Source organism: Pleurodeles waltl, chromosome 7 (assembly GCF_031143425.1).
Source record: "Pleurodeles waltl isolate 20211129_DDA chromosome 7, aPleWal1.hap1.20221129, whole genome shotgun sequence".
Taxonomy (NCBI): Eukaryota; Metazoa; Chordata; class Amphibia; order Caudata; family Salamandridae; genus Pleurodeles; species Pleurodeles waltl.
In genome coordinates this window covers 461,992,378-462,008,269 of record NC_090446.1, presented here as the reverse complement: position 1 = coordinate 462,008,269, position 15,892 = coordinate 461,992,378, and the positions used below count along the sequence as shown (strand labels likewise).

The 15,892-nt window shown below is 42.8% G+C and overlaps 1 pseudogene; it reads left to right on the top strand.

Annotated features, from left to right (window-relative positions):
* Positions 1-15,892, top strand: part of LOC138246895 (sulfotransferase 1 family member D1-like) — a 428,858-nt pseudogene that overhangs the window by 390 nt on the left and 412,576 nt on the right.

The following is a 15,892-nucleotide window of genomic DNA, read 5'->3' as shown; positions in this document are numbered from 1 at the left end:
TCTCCTTCTCAAAAGATATCTTTCATCTTATGAATTCCCCACATTCTGTCAGGGGCTCTACAACTGCCCACTGGAAGGTCTACCATCTGCCACTGGCAAGGCACCTAACCTCAATCTGTGCTCCTCAATGTTCATCACATTCATAGCATGCTGTCTCACGTCTCCCTTGCCCATATTCTTACTCCACCAGGTCCCTCATCACACAGTTGAGGCCTCTCATCACACCCAGGGTTGATTCCTCCCTTCTCTGAACCTTCTCACTGTCCTTCCATGAGGTATATCCCCATTCACCTGAGACCAGTCCCATGTTAATTATTCACATTGTCACTGTTTCTCTCCAGTACCCACCACCTCTTAAAAATATTTTAATTTGCAGTCCCATCTCTCCATTAAATATAACCTTCATCCAAAGCAGACAACAACATATTCTCACGCTTGTTTCCTCTGCGTGTATATGGACATTCCAGACCCAAGCCATGGGAATTCCAGCTCCACATCAGCCAAAACCCAACACCAGATCACAAAATGTCCAGCTAAAAACCAAAATATGTCACCATACCTAGTCCCAGGTCACACGAGCTTCAGCCTACAGGTCACATGTGGTTCTTTGGTCCAAGTCCAAACACAAGAGGCCATTTTGCCCTGGCCCAGGTCACAAGATGTCAAGTCCCAGTCTGAGGAATCTACCTCCTAGAGGTGAGCCTTTCAGTCCCTGTTGCAAGATCCACTCACCTTTGGGTTGGGCTGGGGTGGGACATTACGCCCTTTGTCTGTAGCCCAGCGTGTCAGGATACTTCTATTCGATTTCCTCAGAAGCAGAAGACAACTCCTCAGTCCCGACCCGAGCTACTCACAACGAATATTAATCCTTCGTGCTGAGTACCCCGGAGGGGGAAAGGGGAATGGGATGGTAGAGAGACTGCCACAGATATGATGAACGCCAGTACTCAGTCTGCCTCTTCACATCTAAGATTGGATACAGCACCTGCAAGAGTCACAGTCGCAATTACTAGGGACATACAACATCAGTTTTTTCACTTTCTACTCTCAACACTTAATTCTCTTTAATTCTATTATTTCTTCACTCACCCTGAGTTCTCTGTAGCCTTGCTTCTCTCTATAAATGATAGCTCTTCTTAAATAATGCTTATTACTGATTCTGGAAGAACTTCTCAACCTTTGTTAGAGATTGGTTTTAAGTTGCTATATATATATATATAGTTGGTGATAATGCGTTCTTCAAATCAGCTGATGTTATTTAATTTCTCCTGTCTTATTGTGACTTCTGTCAATACTTGTATTTGTAAATGCTTGTTTATTAAAGTTCGTTTCTCCTTTCTTACTTCGACATTTGTTGATAACTTGTATTTGTAAATGCTTGTTTATTACAGTTAGTTTCTCCTTCCTTACTTCGACATCTGTCGATAACTTGTAGTTGTAAATGCTTGTTTATTTAAGTTTGTTTCTCTTTTAAACTCTGTTTTGGTTTATTACCATTGAATTTGTAAATGCTTATTTGTTAATAGTTCGTTTCTCCTTTAAACTTGGCCTTTGTTTATAACCTTGACATTTGTAGATACTTGCTCTTTTAAAGTTCGTTTTTTCTTTGACTTTAATATCTTAAACAAGAACCTTGTAAACATAAGGTTAATTCATACATTAACTCTGTAGCCTTGCCGACTTCCACAAGAACTGTCTACTATCAAACTCTTTGAAATAACCTTCACTATATTTATCTTTTTTCTGTAATATAATCTTCAAATGTAATTTTACCTCACAGGAGTTTCTGTTCTGAAGCGCGCTCTCTCTCCACACAGCTGATTCCTGTCATACCGCCGTTGAAGTGCAAGGCTTCCAGCTGGAGAGCTCGTAACCTAGCAACCAACCGATTGCAAGACTAGAACTGTAACTAACCTTCAGGACTCACATCGGCCATCTTGGATCTTCTCTTCTTGATTCTTCTTTTGAAATAAGCGCAAGATTACTCTGCAAACCTTCTTCCAGTTTGGGCTTTGCTGTCTCCACTGAGGATATCTCTTTGCTTTTCTCATGCACTTCTTTGTTTTGACTTGGCATGTTTGTGTGGTCATGACAGTACTCCCCCTCAAGGAACAGTTCTCCAATTTAGGTTTGCTTGGGTAGGTTCTATGAAAGTTTCTCACTAATCTTGAAGCATGTACATACTCGTGCGGCTCCCAGGATTGTTCCTCTGGACCATAACCTTTCCAATCAATTAGATAATAAAGCTGGCCATTACGGATTTTGGAATCTAAGATTTGATTGACCTCATACTCTTCTGCAGAGCTAATCTGGATAGGAATTGGAGGGGAGTTTTGACGTAAATTTGGAGGACTGTTCTTTAACAAGGAGACATGGAAAACAGAATGTATCTTTAGATGAGCTGGCAACTGCAATTTAACTGCCACTGGATTGATCATCTTGTCAATTTTGAATGGACCTATAAATCGTGGCTGAAATTTGCGATTTCCTTTGAGACGTAAATGACGAGTGGATAACCAAACTTTGTCTCCTTTCGAATAAATGGGGCTCTCTCTTCTTTTTCTATCAGCCTGAGTCTTATATGAGTCTTTTGCTTGAATGATGTTTTTTCTAGCCCTAACTAACGTGGTCTGCAAATCCCTTACCATCTCTTCTACTGCAGGCACTGAATCATCTTCTTTACCCAACATTACATTAGGATGTCTACCATGGTTCAGATAAAAGGGGGTGAACCCAGTGGTGGAATGAACAGCATTATAGTAAGCAAATTCAGCTGCCCACATCAACTCGGGCCATTCCTTCTCTTTATCGAATACATTGAGTCTTAAATACTGTTCTAACTCTTGATTCACTCTCTCTGTTTGCCCATCGGTTTCAGGATGGTAACTGGTAGAGTAACGAGAATCAATTCCTAATCTTTTACTAAAGGCCTTCCAAAAGCGAGAAACAAATTGGGACCCCCTGTCTGAAACTAGAATTTTTGGGATACCATGGGCGCGTACTATGTGTTGTGTAAACAACTGTGCAACCTGTGGGGCTCGAGGGATTTCTTTCAAAGGAATGAAATGCGCCATTTTAGTGAAAGTGTCTACAAAAACTAGGATAGTGTTAAAACCTTGGCTACTAGGGAGGTCCACTATAAGATCCATAGTAACAGTATGCCAGGCATGGGGTGCAGTGGGCAAAGGTCTTAACAGACCTTGTGAAGCTGTTCTATTTGATTTCCCTCTTTGACATTTGTCACAAGTTGACACATATTGTCTTATCTGAGTTTTTATTTTTGGCCACCAAAATTCTCGTTGTATTAGATTTTGAGTCTTTTGAATTCCGTTGTGTCCAGCCAATTGATCGTCATGATAAGCCTGAAGAATTTTTTCTTGCAGCTCCACAGTCGGAACATACAGTGCACCTTTAAAGTATGGCAAACCTTTTTTGATTTCTCTTCCTTGGCCTTCTTTGGACCACTTCAGCATTCCTTCGAATGTTAAGTTTTCTTGAATTTCTTTGGTTAAATTTTCATACAATATGGCAGATATGAAATTCTCTTGTGGAATAATCAATTCTTTTTCTGGAGGCTCTTTAACTGCACCGGTATCGATTCGAGATAGAGCATCTGCCTTCCCATTTACTTTTCCTGGTCTGAAAGTGATAACAAAATCAAAGTCTGCAAAATATAGGGACCAACGCAGTTGTCTAGCTGTTAGAGTTCGAGCTGATTTTAAAAACTGTAAATTTCGGTGGTCCGTGTAAACGGTCACTTTATGCTTAGCTCCCAAAATGTAATGCCTCCACTCACGAAAAGTTTCTTTGACTGCCAATAGCTCCTTATCCGCAATTGAATAATTTATTTCTGGTGGTGTTAATTTTCGAGAGAAATAGGCCACTGGATGTAATTGACCTGTATCTTTATGACGCTGGGAAAGGATACCTCCTATGGCAACATCTGAAGCATCTGCCTCCACATAATATGGCTCATCTGGATTGGGGTGAAGCAAGATTGGAGCTGAGACGAAGGAATTCTTCAAAAAATTAAAAGCATTTTCAGCTTCTTTTGTCCACTCAAACTTCACTCCTTTCTTCAACAATCGAGTAATGGGTGTAACTGTTTGAGAAAAATTGGATATGAATCTTCGATAAAAATTAGCAAACCCCAAGAAACTCTGGATCTCTTTGACATTGCAAGGAGAAGGCCAATGTTGCACTGTCTTTATCTTGGCAGGATCCATACTAACGCCTTCTGGTGACAAAATGAATCCTAAGAACTCAACTCGTTCCACATGAAATGCACACTTCTCCAATTTTACATAGAGATGGTTTTCTTGCAACCTTGTGAGGATGGATCGAACATGGGAAATGTGCTCCTGTAGATTGTCGGAAAAGATTAAAATGTCATCTATATAAACCACGGCAATCCGGTCGAGGAATTCTCGTAATATATCATTAACGAAATGCTGGAAGGTAGCGGGAGCATTGCATAACCCATAAGGCATCACTTGATATTCAAATAATCCGTATCGAGTCCGAAAAGCGGTTTTCCATTCATCCCCTGAAGCCACTCGAATCAAATGATATGCTCCTCGCAGGTCCAATTTGGTGTAGATTCTAGCATTCTTTACTTGATCTAATAAAACTGACACTAAAGGCAGTGGGTATTGATTCTTGATGGTAACCTGATTGAGGGCTCGATAATCAATGCAAGTTCGAAGACTCCCATCCTTCTTTGGTATGAAAAATAGTGGGGATGACACTGGAGATTCAGAAGGACGAATAAAACCATTAGCAAGATATTGATCCAAATACTCCTTTAAATGTTGATTCTCTGCTTCGGTCAATGTGTATATTCTGCTACATGGCAATATCGCACCTGGCTCCAGTTCAATTTTGCAGTCGTAGGGTCGATGTGGTGGCAATTTCTCAGCCTCCTTTTCATCAAAAACGGCGACTAAATCCTCATATTCTTTTGGGATTTCTGCTGTCTTTAGTGTACAGATCATTGAAGAGTGTAATGATAAACAGGCCGCTTGGGACTTGGTGGACACTTCCACTCCATCATGAAAGCAATTCTCTTTGCAGTAAGAGGAATTCATCTTGATCGTTCTTTTGCTCCAATCAATTTGTGGATTATGTTCTGTAAGCCAGGGCAGACCCAAAATGAGTTGAAATTGTGGAGCATCTATCAAATTAAAGATTATCTGCTCCTGATGTCCACCAAAACCTTGCAAATGAATTGGTTCGGTCTCATGGGAAATGGGTCCTGAAGAAAGATTGGTTCCATCCACAGCTCTTACTACTTCCAAAGTAGATTTCTTTATAAATCGAATACCCATTTTACGAGCGTATTTAATATCACAGAAGTTGCCCGTAGCTCCAGAGTCTATCATAACTGAGATCCCTTGAATTTCCTTCTCAAGGGTCTTAACTGATACTGTTTGTACCAAATGTGGCGCATCGGTTTGTAAGGTATTCGCCACTCGTTGATCTAAAGGAGTTGTCTTGGGTTCTGCTTTCATCAGGGCAACTCCCTCTACTGATGAAGCTGGCCTTTTCCCGACTGAAGAGCTTTGGGTTTCTTGGGACAGTTTTTAACAAAATGCCCAGATGCACCGCAATATAAACATAGTTGATTCACTCTTCTTTTCTCTTTTTCTTCCTTAGATAAAGGACCTCGGATGGAACCAATTTGCATTGGTTCTTCTATCGTTATCCCTTCTCCGGCTCTCGTATGATCATTTCTTACACGATCAATTCTCAGGGGAAATGGTCGATCTCTCTTCTCTTTTCTGCTCTTCGTTCAGTTAACCGGTGGTCAATCTGTAACACAAGATCAATTAACTCCGAAATTTCGGTGGGTCTATTTGGAACTTGTGCTAAGGCATCTTTCAATTCATCTCTCAGTCCACGATAAAATATGGTGGCTCTTTTTGACTCCGGACAGGCAGTCTCTACAATGAGTTTATTGAAATGAGCCAGATAGGCTACTAGATCTTTATTACCTTGCCTGATTTCCAGTAGTTCATTGTCAGTGGCTTGAGCTGCAGTTCGCCGATCAAATATTCTTAAGAACTCTTCCTTGAAATTTTGGAAATTATATAAAACAGGATCATTTCTGGAAATTATTGGCATGGACCATGCGGCCGCATCTCCTGTCAGATAAGACAATATAAATGCCACTTTGGACTGGTCTTCGGAAAAAATGACTGGTCTACATAAAAAATGCAATGAGCATTGGGTCAGAAAAATCTGCGCCTTATTAGGATCCCCACCGAAGCGCTCCGGTTGAGCCAAAGGAATAATAGGGGAAACCGCCTGAATTACTTGAGTGGATATACCTGCAGACTGTGAAGGGCTAGGGATTTGTGAAAACACAGATTCATTTGATTTAGCGGTGTTCCCTAAGTCATTTATTCGCTGTTTTATTTGGACTGTTTCTTCTATGGTGTTATTTAATTGTTTCTGTAACCCTTCCAAAACGGTGGCTAATGCTTTTGTTTTTTTCCCTAAAATTAGGGTGACGGCACTTCAATCTGTCAGGATACTTCTATTCGATTTCCTCAGAAGCAGAAGACAACTCCTCAGTCCCGACCCGAGCTACTCACAACTAATATTAATCCTTTGTGCTGAGTACCCCGGAGGGGGAAAGGGGAATGGGATGGTAGAGAGACTGCCACAGAGATGATGAACGCCAGTACTCAGTCTGCCTCTTCACATCTAAGATTGGATACAGCACCTGCAAGAGTCACAGTCGCAATTACTAGGGACATACAACATCAGTTTTTTCACTTTCTACTCTCAACACTTAATTCTCTTTAATTCTATTATTTCTTCACTCACCCTGAGTTCTCTGTAGCCTTGCTTCTCTCTATAAATGATAGCTCTTCTTAAAAAAATGCTTATTACTGATTCTGGAAGAACTTCTCAACCTTTGTTAGAGATTGGTTTTAAGTTGCTATATATATATATATATATAGTTGGTGATAATGCGTTCTTCAAATCAGCTGATGTTATTTCATTTCTCCTGTCTTATTGTGACTTCTGTCAATACTTGTATTTGTAAATGCTTGTTTATTAAAGTTCGTTTCTCCTTTCTTACTTCGACATTTGTTGATAACTTGTATTTGTAAATGCTTGTTTATTACAGTTAGTTTCTCCTTCCTTACTTCGACATCTGTCGATAACTTGTAGTTGTAAATGCTTGTTTATTTAAGTTTGTTTCTCTTTTAAACTCTGTTTTGGTTTATTACCATTGAATTTGTAAATGCTTATTTGTTAACAGTTCGTTTCTCCTTTAAATTTGGCCTTTGTTTATAAACTTGACATTTGTAGATACTTGCTCTTTTAAAGTTCGTTTTTTCTTTGACTTTAATATCTTAAACAAGAACCTTGTAAACATAAGGTTAATTCATACATTAACTTTGTAGCCTTGCCGACTTCCACAAGAACGGTCTACTATCAAACTCTTTGAAATAACCTTCACCATATTTATCTTTTTTCTGTAATATAATCTTCAAATGTAATTTTACCTCACAGGAGTTTCTGTTCTGAAGCGCGCTCTCTCTCCACACAGCTGATTCCTGTCAGACCTCAGTTGAAGTGCAAGGCTTCCAGCTGGAGAGCTCGTAACCTAGCAACCAACCGATTGCAAGACTAGAACTGTAACTAACCTTCAGGACTCACAGCGGCCATCTTGGATCTTCTCTTCTTGATTCTTCTTTTGAAATAAGCGCAAGATTACTCTGCAAACCTTCTTCCAGTTTGGGCTTTGCTGTCTCCACTGAGGATATCTCTTTGCTTTTCTCATGCACTTCTTTGTTTTGACTTGGCATGTTTGTGTGGTCATGACACAGCGTCAGTAAGTTAGTCTCAAGAAATCTCAAGATGGATTGTACATCATAGGTTACAGTGTCACACTCACAACTGGTGCATTTTGAATGTGAACCTTTGTGATACATAGGATACATAAAATAGTCTCAGGATCCTGTGGTCCCTGCTGAGTAACATTAGGGCTTCCCATGTTTTCCAGAGGAACAACCTGGGTCAGTGAAATTGTGGACATGATCATGAATAATGGTGACGAGGAAAAATGCAAGCAGAATACCATATATAACCGGGTACCTTTCCTGGAGTGTGCCTTGCCTGGCATTCCATCAGGTACAAAGAGCAACAGATACAAAATACAATATCAAGCAGGAGCAGGTGCTGCTAGAAATAGTGCTGATGCTAGGCTTCGATACAGGGCTGACCAGAACCTTGCAGTGCCTCTGGCTGCCACATGGTAGTGGGGGGTTAATGGCAGCTATATAATTCAATATAGGTGTCTGTATCTGTGGGCACTGATTTATTGCCTTTTAGAGAGCACAGGTCTTAAAAACTACTGCTCTAATTAATACCTAGCATTTTTGATTCATGTTTTCAAAAAGGAGAGGCATGCGTACCAAAGTTTACAGCTTCTAGAAGGAGAAATATTTTAAATCTCTGGGTACTATAGGCTTAAGAGTGCATAGCTTGTTTATTGATTGGCAGAGAGGCAGAATATATTGGTATTTGTGGAGCAGGCATAATCATTTGAATGTGAATCAGTCATATACAATGAGCAGGTGTACTTTATGCCTGAAGAAAATGGGCCATTTTTCTTAAGCCTGCAACAAAAGTTGTGGCTAGCTGTACTTTCTGGGTTAGTGCCTCTTGGTAAAGCAACTATATATTATATTGAGTAATTCACTTTTACCATGACAGTATTTGGGAGACAGAGAGGGACTGAGAATAATATTTTTAGTTCTGTTGATAAGGCAGTTGTATAAAATTGTGTAGGACCGCAGTCTTTGCCGCAGCTATAATGGATGGTGCGAGGCATCTCACTGTCGAGGTAGTGGTGTAGCAGTGTCAGAGTCAAGGGAATCTTTATAGAAGTCTTTGAGTAATCTGGCAGTGAGAAGCTGCAGGGCATAAAGTAGGCACGCTGGTCATCCTTCTGAAAACTTCAGGATTTATTAAGGTGAAAACACGGTAAACATCTGAAATGTAATCTTTCTTATCTTCTCTAGGAACTGAGATATTACTTGCAATCCCTTCCCCACGGGTGATAAAGACCCATCTCTCTGTCCAGCTTCTTCCAAAAATCTTTTGGGACAAACACTGTAAGGTATCTGACCACAGTAATTGCTCAAAAAGGGTGAGACAACGAAGGTTCATGTGTGAGATGCAAGGGCTAAGAGATGGCATGTGAATGGTCAAAGATGTTTGAGTACCTTTTTTGGCCCTGTACCTGACTTTGATTATTGAATTCTTGCAGGTCATTGCTGACTTCTTTCATATACCTCACAGGTCATTTATCTTGCCTGCAATGCCCGCAATGCCAAAGATGTTTCAGTGTCCAAATGGCTATGGTGAACCCAGACCCTGGACCCTGGGAAGAGTTCCTGGAGAAATTAATTGCTGGAGAAGGTAAGGTTTTTAGCTCTTGTTGATGATAATGTGGTACTTTAACTTTGAAAATGATTTCATCTACAGTATACTGTAATTTGGAAAGTACTTATATTTTTTGAAAAATATACTTTGTAAATACATTTTATTTATTTGTAAACAAACAAGTAATTCACATTTGTAAATTGGGCAACTCTCCTGTGGACCACTGTCACCTTCTTCACAATACAATTTTTCATTGGCTATCACGTCTGTCTGTCATTCCTCCCTATTTCCCAGGTGTATTGCTCAATGGCACATTTAGACTTAAGACTTTCCTGTTCATCTACCGAGAATGTTTTCATAAGGTTGTCAAATTATCTAATTTTACCACCACAGAACAGATTACCTAGCATTCCACAGTCAATTTATCTCCATGCAAGAAAAAATCCCTCCGAGTCTGAACTCAGGTTTTTAGTGTTTTGTGGTGTGGGTCATGATCCCCAACTCCCTCAATGTTTTGCTCCTCATTTCCAGCGGTGATTGAGTTATAGGACGTATGTGCAATCCTGTTGTAGGGTGTCACAATATGTGCCAAAGAGTTCTATTATTAACAGCACAGTCCATGTGTGACCAGTGTTTTTCTGTAGGTCATAGGGACCAACCTAGAGCTGTCCTCAATTGGCCTACCATACAGTATTTTTGGAAATCAAGAAGACTCCGCACCTGTAGCTTTGGGAAAATACAACAATTTCTTAGAAAATCAGGGCTACTTCCTTATCCATATAAAGGTATATTAGGCCAACTGAGTATTTGCTGACTTCTGTTTGGGAGGCATCGTCAGGAGGACCTGAAACAGGTATAGCAATATAGGAAAAATATTCATTCTTATTTCCACTATCCTATCCATGATACGAAAAAAAAGCCTCCACTGGAGATATCTTTTTGCATCCCTAAAAAGATCTAGATAGCTCTGTACAAGGTTTATAGGGGTGGATTATACTGATTACCTAAATAGTTCATCTTATGTTTTGCTTCCTTGAACCGGAAGATCAATGCAATCTGTTCCACAGTAGCCACACCAAATCTCACGTTAAAATCTATTACTTCCAAGATATAATTTAAAGCTGGAGATTTGGTCATAGGGCTCCAAAACATCTGTCACTCTAACAATAGAATGCACCAGGTCTGTTAATGTCAGCAGGATAACATCTGCAAGTATGTGGATTTTTTGCCTTTGAGGTCCACTTTCGTATCTTATCTTCCACAAAATGAGCAGAGGCAACGGGCATCCCTAAAAGCACAGTAAGTGGCATATTTATACTATTTATTGCAAAACTGCACTAACACAGTTTTACACCAAAAAGTTTTGAACCGGCTTGCACCATTCCTGAGCAACAGCTGGGCACCATATTTATGGAATGGTGCAAGTCAGTGCATATGGTGGGCTAGTGTAAAAAAAATGACGTTAGCCGGGTGGTGGTGGCAGTATGGGAGAAGGGGGTTTTGCACCAAAACTTTATGTTAGGCAGGTTAGAGTTAAAAAAAGGACTCTAACCAGCCTAGTGTCATCTTCAGACGCAAAATCATCCATACCACATGACTCCTGTCTTAGAAAAGACAGGAGTCATGCCCACCACACCAATGGCCAGCACAGGGAACCAGTGTCCCTTGGGCATGGCCATTGCACCCTGTGCCATTTAGGGGGGCCCATTTCAGGGCCCCGAAGGCACTTTAAAAAATAAAATACTTACCTGTACTTACCTATACTTACCTGGGATGGAGTCCCCCATCCTCCGCTGTCCCTCTGGTGTGGGTGGGGGTGTCCCTGGGGCATGGGGAGGGCACCTGTGAGCTTATTCCATGGTGTTCCACCATGGAAATGGCCCACAGGCTCCCTAACGCTGCCTTGACCGAGGCATTAAATAATGGTGCAAAGCAAGCTTTGCACCATTATTTGACCCCTCATCCACCCGTGCATGATTTTAGCATGGGGGCTAACTAAGGCGCTAAGGCCATAGAGTCATTTTTTGCACCGGGATGCCTACCTTGCATCTCATTAATGCAAGGTACGTTTCCAAGTCCCAAAAATTACTTTAACTCCATAAATTTCTCTCTAGACGGGTCAAGCGCCAATGTATAAATATGGAGTTCGTTTTGCACCAAATTTGCATAAAAAAACTGACACAAATTCGGTGCAAAATAAGTATAAATATGCCTGTAGCCGGGCGTCCACCGAAGCAGCTCCCAGTACGGCTACCGGGATCGAGTGGCCATACCCCCGGGGCACGAGCGAAAGCCTCTGGGGCGTGACAGCAGCCGGAAGAAGCCGCATTGAGAGACTAGAAAAAGACGACGGACTAGGGGAAGGAGGCAAGCAAGAGACGGAGGAACTAGAACGAACCGGACAGAGAGAGCGAGAGAGCCGAGAGCCGGCGAACAAGGAACCGAAGTCCGACACGGGAAAAGAACCGCGAGGGACGGAGAAAAACCCCAGGGCGACTCCCGGCCCTGCCGAAGCAAAGTCGGGAGACCACGAGACAGCCGGCCGCGTCCCCGGAGGGGCGTGGCCCCTACAGGTACGTTCATACCAGAACTGGGGATTCCTGCCTTAGTGGTTATGGGGAATAGGGGCTAAAAGGGGGATTACCGGAAGGGAAAAAGGAAGGTCCTGTAAGGAAGGAGAAACCCTTTAAGTCGGTGATAGCCGCAGTAACCGCCCCCCCCCTCTTAACCTCACAAGAAGCCCAAAGAGAAAAAGGAGAGAGATATAAAAAGGAACCACCCTCTCGAGAAGAGAGAGAAACCTAGGCACAACACGGGAAGATGATGCACACCGAGTGAATGACAGTTACCTCACCCCAACCACATGCACCTACCCTCACCCCTATTAACCCGCTATAAACTTTACTTACCTCTACACTTACCTATTTTCATTCTGTCTTTATTTTGGGAGACACTCTGTTACTTCCACTCAGGACCAGACAGGAATCCCTTCAAATCAGGACCGGACCACAGCGGGAACCCGAACGGAGCCTGAGAAGGAGAGAGGGATACTGGGTGAACATAACAGGAAGTTAAACCGGTGGAACAAACAGAGACAAAAGAAAACCCAACCTTGATAACGAATAAATAAATCATTCATTCCCCTCAAACTGCGCCTATCGAATTATTCCAATATCTATCCTACTCGGAGATAAAGAACCCGTTACAGTGGTGTCAGAAGTGGGATATTGGAATAGGCGAAAGGATCGATAGAGAACATGGAGGGTACCCCTACAATAGCTGACATGATGCAGCAATTAGCTGAGGGTCAACGACACCTGCAAATCGTGTGGGAGGAGCAGCAGAAAGAAGCAAAAGTGGAACGAGAAGCCCTACAGAATGCCCTTAAAAGTCAGGCCACCATCATGGCCAACAACCAGTTGGTACATGAGAATGCACTAAAAAGCCTCACGGATACCATTGCGGCCACTCGAGTACATCCGAACGTACCCAGCTCAGTTTTACAGAGGTATCAGGAAGGCGAAGACCCGGACGCCTTCTTTACCAACTTTGAACGCGTTGCCACTTCCGCCACCTGGCCTCAAGATCGATGGGGACAGTACATCGCTCCTTTACTGACGGGGACACTCCAAGCCCCGTACCAAGCGGTAAACCCGGGTGGCACAACACCATATCAGGACATTAAAAAGAGTATCCTGGAGCGGGTGGGCTTTGACACAGAACATTACCGGGTCAGGTTTGGGAAAGCCAAGTGGGACCCTCCGAGAATCCCAGGGCATTATACTTTCGGATTAAAGATTTGGGTCTCAAATGGCTAGGACCCATTGGGACTAATAGGGAGGATATCATTGAGGTTGTCCTTTTAGAGCAATATCTAGACTCCCTCCCCACCAATACCCGCAACTGGATCAAGCAACACCCGAACCCTGATACAAACACTACCATTGAGCTGGCCTGTGCCTTCCACCGCTCCCTCGAGTTCAAGACGCCCCTCCCACGTACACCACCTAATCCAATCCGACAGAATTCTGGACAAACCTCGTCCTTAGGGCGAAGATCGGTAGAAGACCTAGGAAAAACTCGAGCAACTGAGAACCGTACATACAGCAACCTCAATGTTTTAGTTGCGGAGAGTGGGGTCACATTGCCCGGGTTTGTCCCCTAAAAACTGAAAAACCTGAACCGATGGAGATAGGGGTTACCAGAGGAAGGGTCTTCTTCACAGGGGGAAAAGAAACCCAGTACAAGAAAGAACTATTAATGAATGGGAGGTTAACTGTGGCCCTCATCGACTCAGGCTGCAGTCAGTCCGTAATTAGAGCCGATTTAATAAACAGTCATGCCTTCACCCCGGGACTCACGGTATCCATTTGTTGCATACATGGGGAAACAAGAGAATATCCCCTAATCTGGGCCACCCTTTCATGGGAAGGAAAAGAGACCCCCATACGGATGGGGGTGGTTGAACGACTGGTTGAGGAAGCCATCATAGGAACAGATTTTAAAGACTTTTCGATACTTCTGGACAGTACAAGGAATAAAGAAGACATGAGTACCTGGTGGAGGAGCGCTCCCTTCTTTAACCTACCAATTCAACCTCCGGTTGTACGATACAAACCCACGAGAAGAGAAAAACGAGAAACAAGGAAATCCTATGCACAAGGGGATTCGAGCCACGATGGGGTAATTACACGGGTCCATACCCTTATCGGTCTTCCTCCCTTCCGTAGTTGTCAAAGGGAAGATCCGAGTTTGATTAATGCATGGAAAACTGCCAGACCCCGAAGTCCCAACGATACGGGTCCATCTTTTACGATAGATAAAAATCTGTTATATCGAATCACTGGCCCTAATAGGAGGGAAAAGAAACAGCTACTAGTACCCGAACCTTATAGGTTGCAGGTATTACACCTGGCCCACAGTCAACCAGGGGGTGGTCACTATGGGAGAGAAAAGACAGAAGAATACCTGTTATGAAGGTTCTACTGGCCTGGGGTCTTCTCTCAGATCAGAAAATTCTGTCAACAGTGCCCTAAATGTCAATTGATCGATCCCGGCCCAAAGAGAAGAGCCCCGTTGCAGCCCCTCCCCATTATTGACGTGCCCTTTTCCAGAATAGGAATGGACATCGTAGGTCCTCTTCTTCCTTCATCTAAAGGATACCGTTATATACTAGTATTGGTAGACTACGCCACTAGATACCCCGAGGCCATCCCCATCACCAGTATTAACACCAAGAGTGTTGCTAATGCCATGATAGGATTCTTTTCCCGGATAGGATTTCCCCGAGAAATTTTAACCGACCAAGGGACCCAGTTCATGTCCAATTTAATGGCACAGGTTTGTCAACTGCTGGGGATTAAACAGTTGAGAACGGCGGGGTTGGTCGAGAGATATAACCGCACCCTGAAAACTCTCCTAAAGAAATCAATTTCAGAATCAGGTAAAGATTGGGATAGGAAGCTCCCGTTAGTATTGTACGCCATCAGAAGACATGAACAAGCATCTACGGGACACAGCCCGTTCGAATTGTTGTTCCGGCGACAACCTAGGACATTATTGGACATGGCAGCAGAGCAGTGGGAGGAGGAAGAAGACGGGAAAAAAGCCCTTTTGGAATATACCAGCGACTTAAAACTCCGAATACAAACCGTATGGGAGAACGTTAGGGAACATATGGAGAGGGCCCAGGTTAAACAAAAACAATATTACGATAGGAACACGCAATTGCGAACCATTAAAGAAGGGGACAGAGTATTGATACTTCTCCCCAGTTCAGATAACAAACTGTTGGCAAAATGGCAGGGGCCCTATCAGGTGATAGGAGTGGTAACTCCTGTTACCTACAATGTCCAACTCTCGACCAATCCAAAAAGGTCACAGATCTTTCATGTCAATCTGCTAAAAAAATGGGAGGAACCTATAGTAGGCCAGATCACGGGATGTTTAGTTAATACAGTCAAGGAGCTAGAAATAGGATGGTGTCCCACTGACCGACCCCCTGAGCCCGAGGAACCCCATAGGAATACAGAAATCACGTCTCAACAGAACAGACAATTAACCCTACTCCTCAACGGTCATTCCCATGTGTTTTCACCAACCCCGGGTAAAACCACCCTAGTACAACATCAAATTATAACTCAACCGGGGAAGGTAGTTCGGTTGCGGCCCTATCGTATCCCCGAAGCTAGAAAGGTTCTGGTAGAGAAGGAAATAGAGAAGATGTTAGATCTGGGTATTATCGAGCCTTCCCAAAGTCCCTGGTGTTCTCCGGTGGTGTTAGTGCCGAAACCGGATGGGTCTATACGCTTTTGTATTGATTTTAGACAAGTCAATGCCGTATCTCAATTTGACACGTATCCCCTTCCACGGGTAGACGAACTCCTAGAGAAATTAGGGAAGGCCAAATACATGTCTACCCTTGATCTGACTAAAGGCTACTGGCAAATTCCTTTAGCACAGGCAGATAAAGAAAAAACGGCCTTCT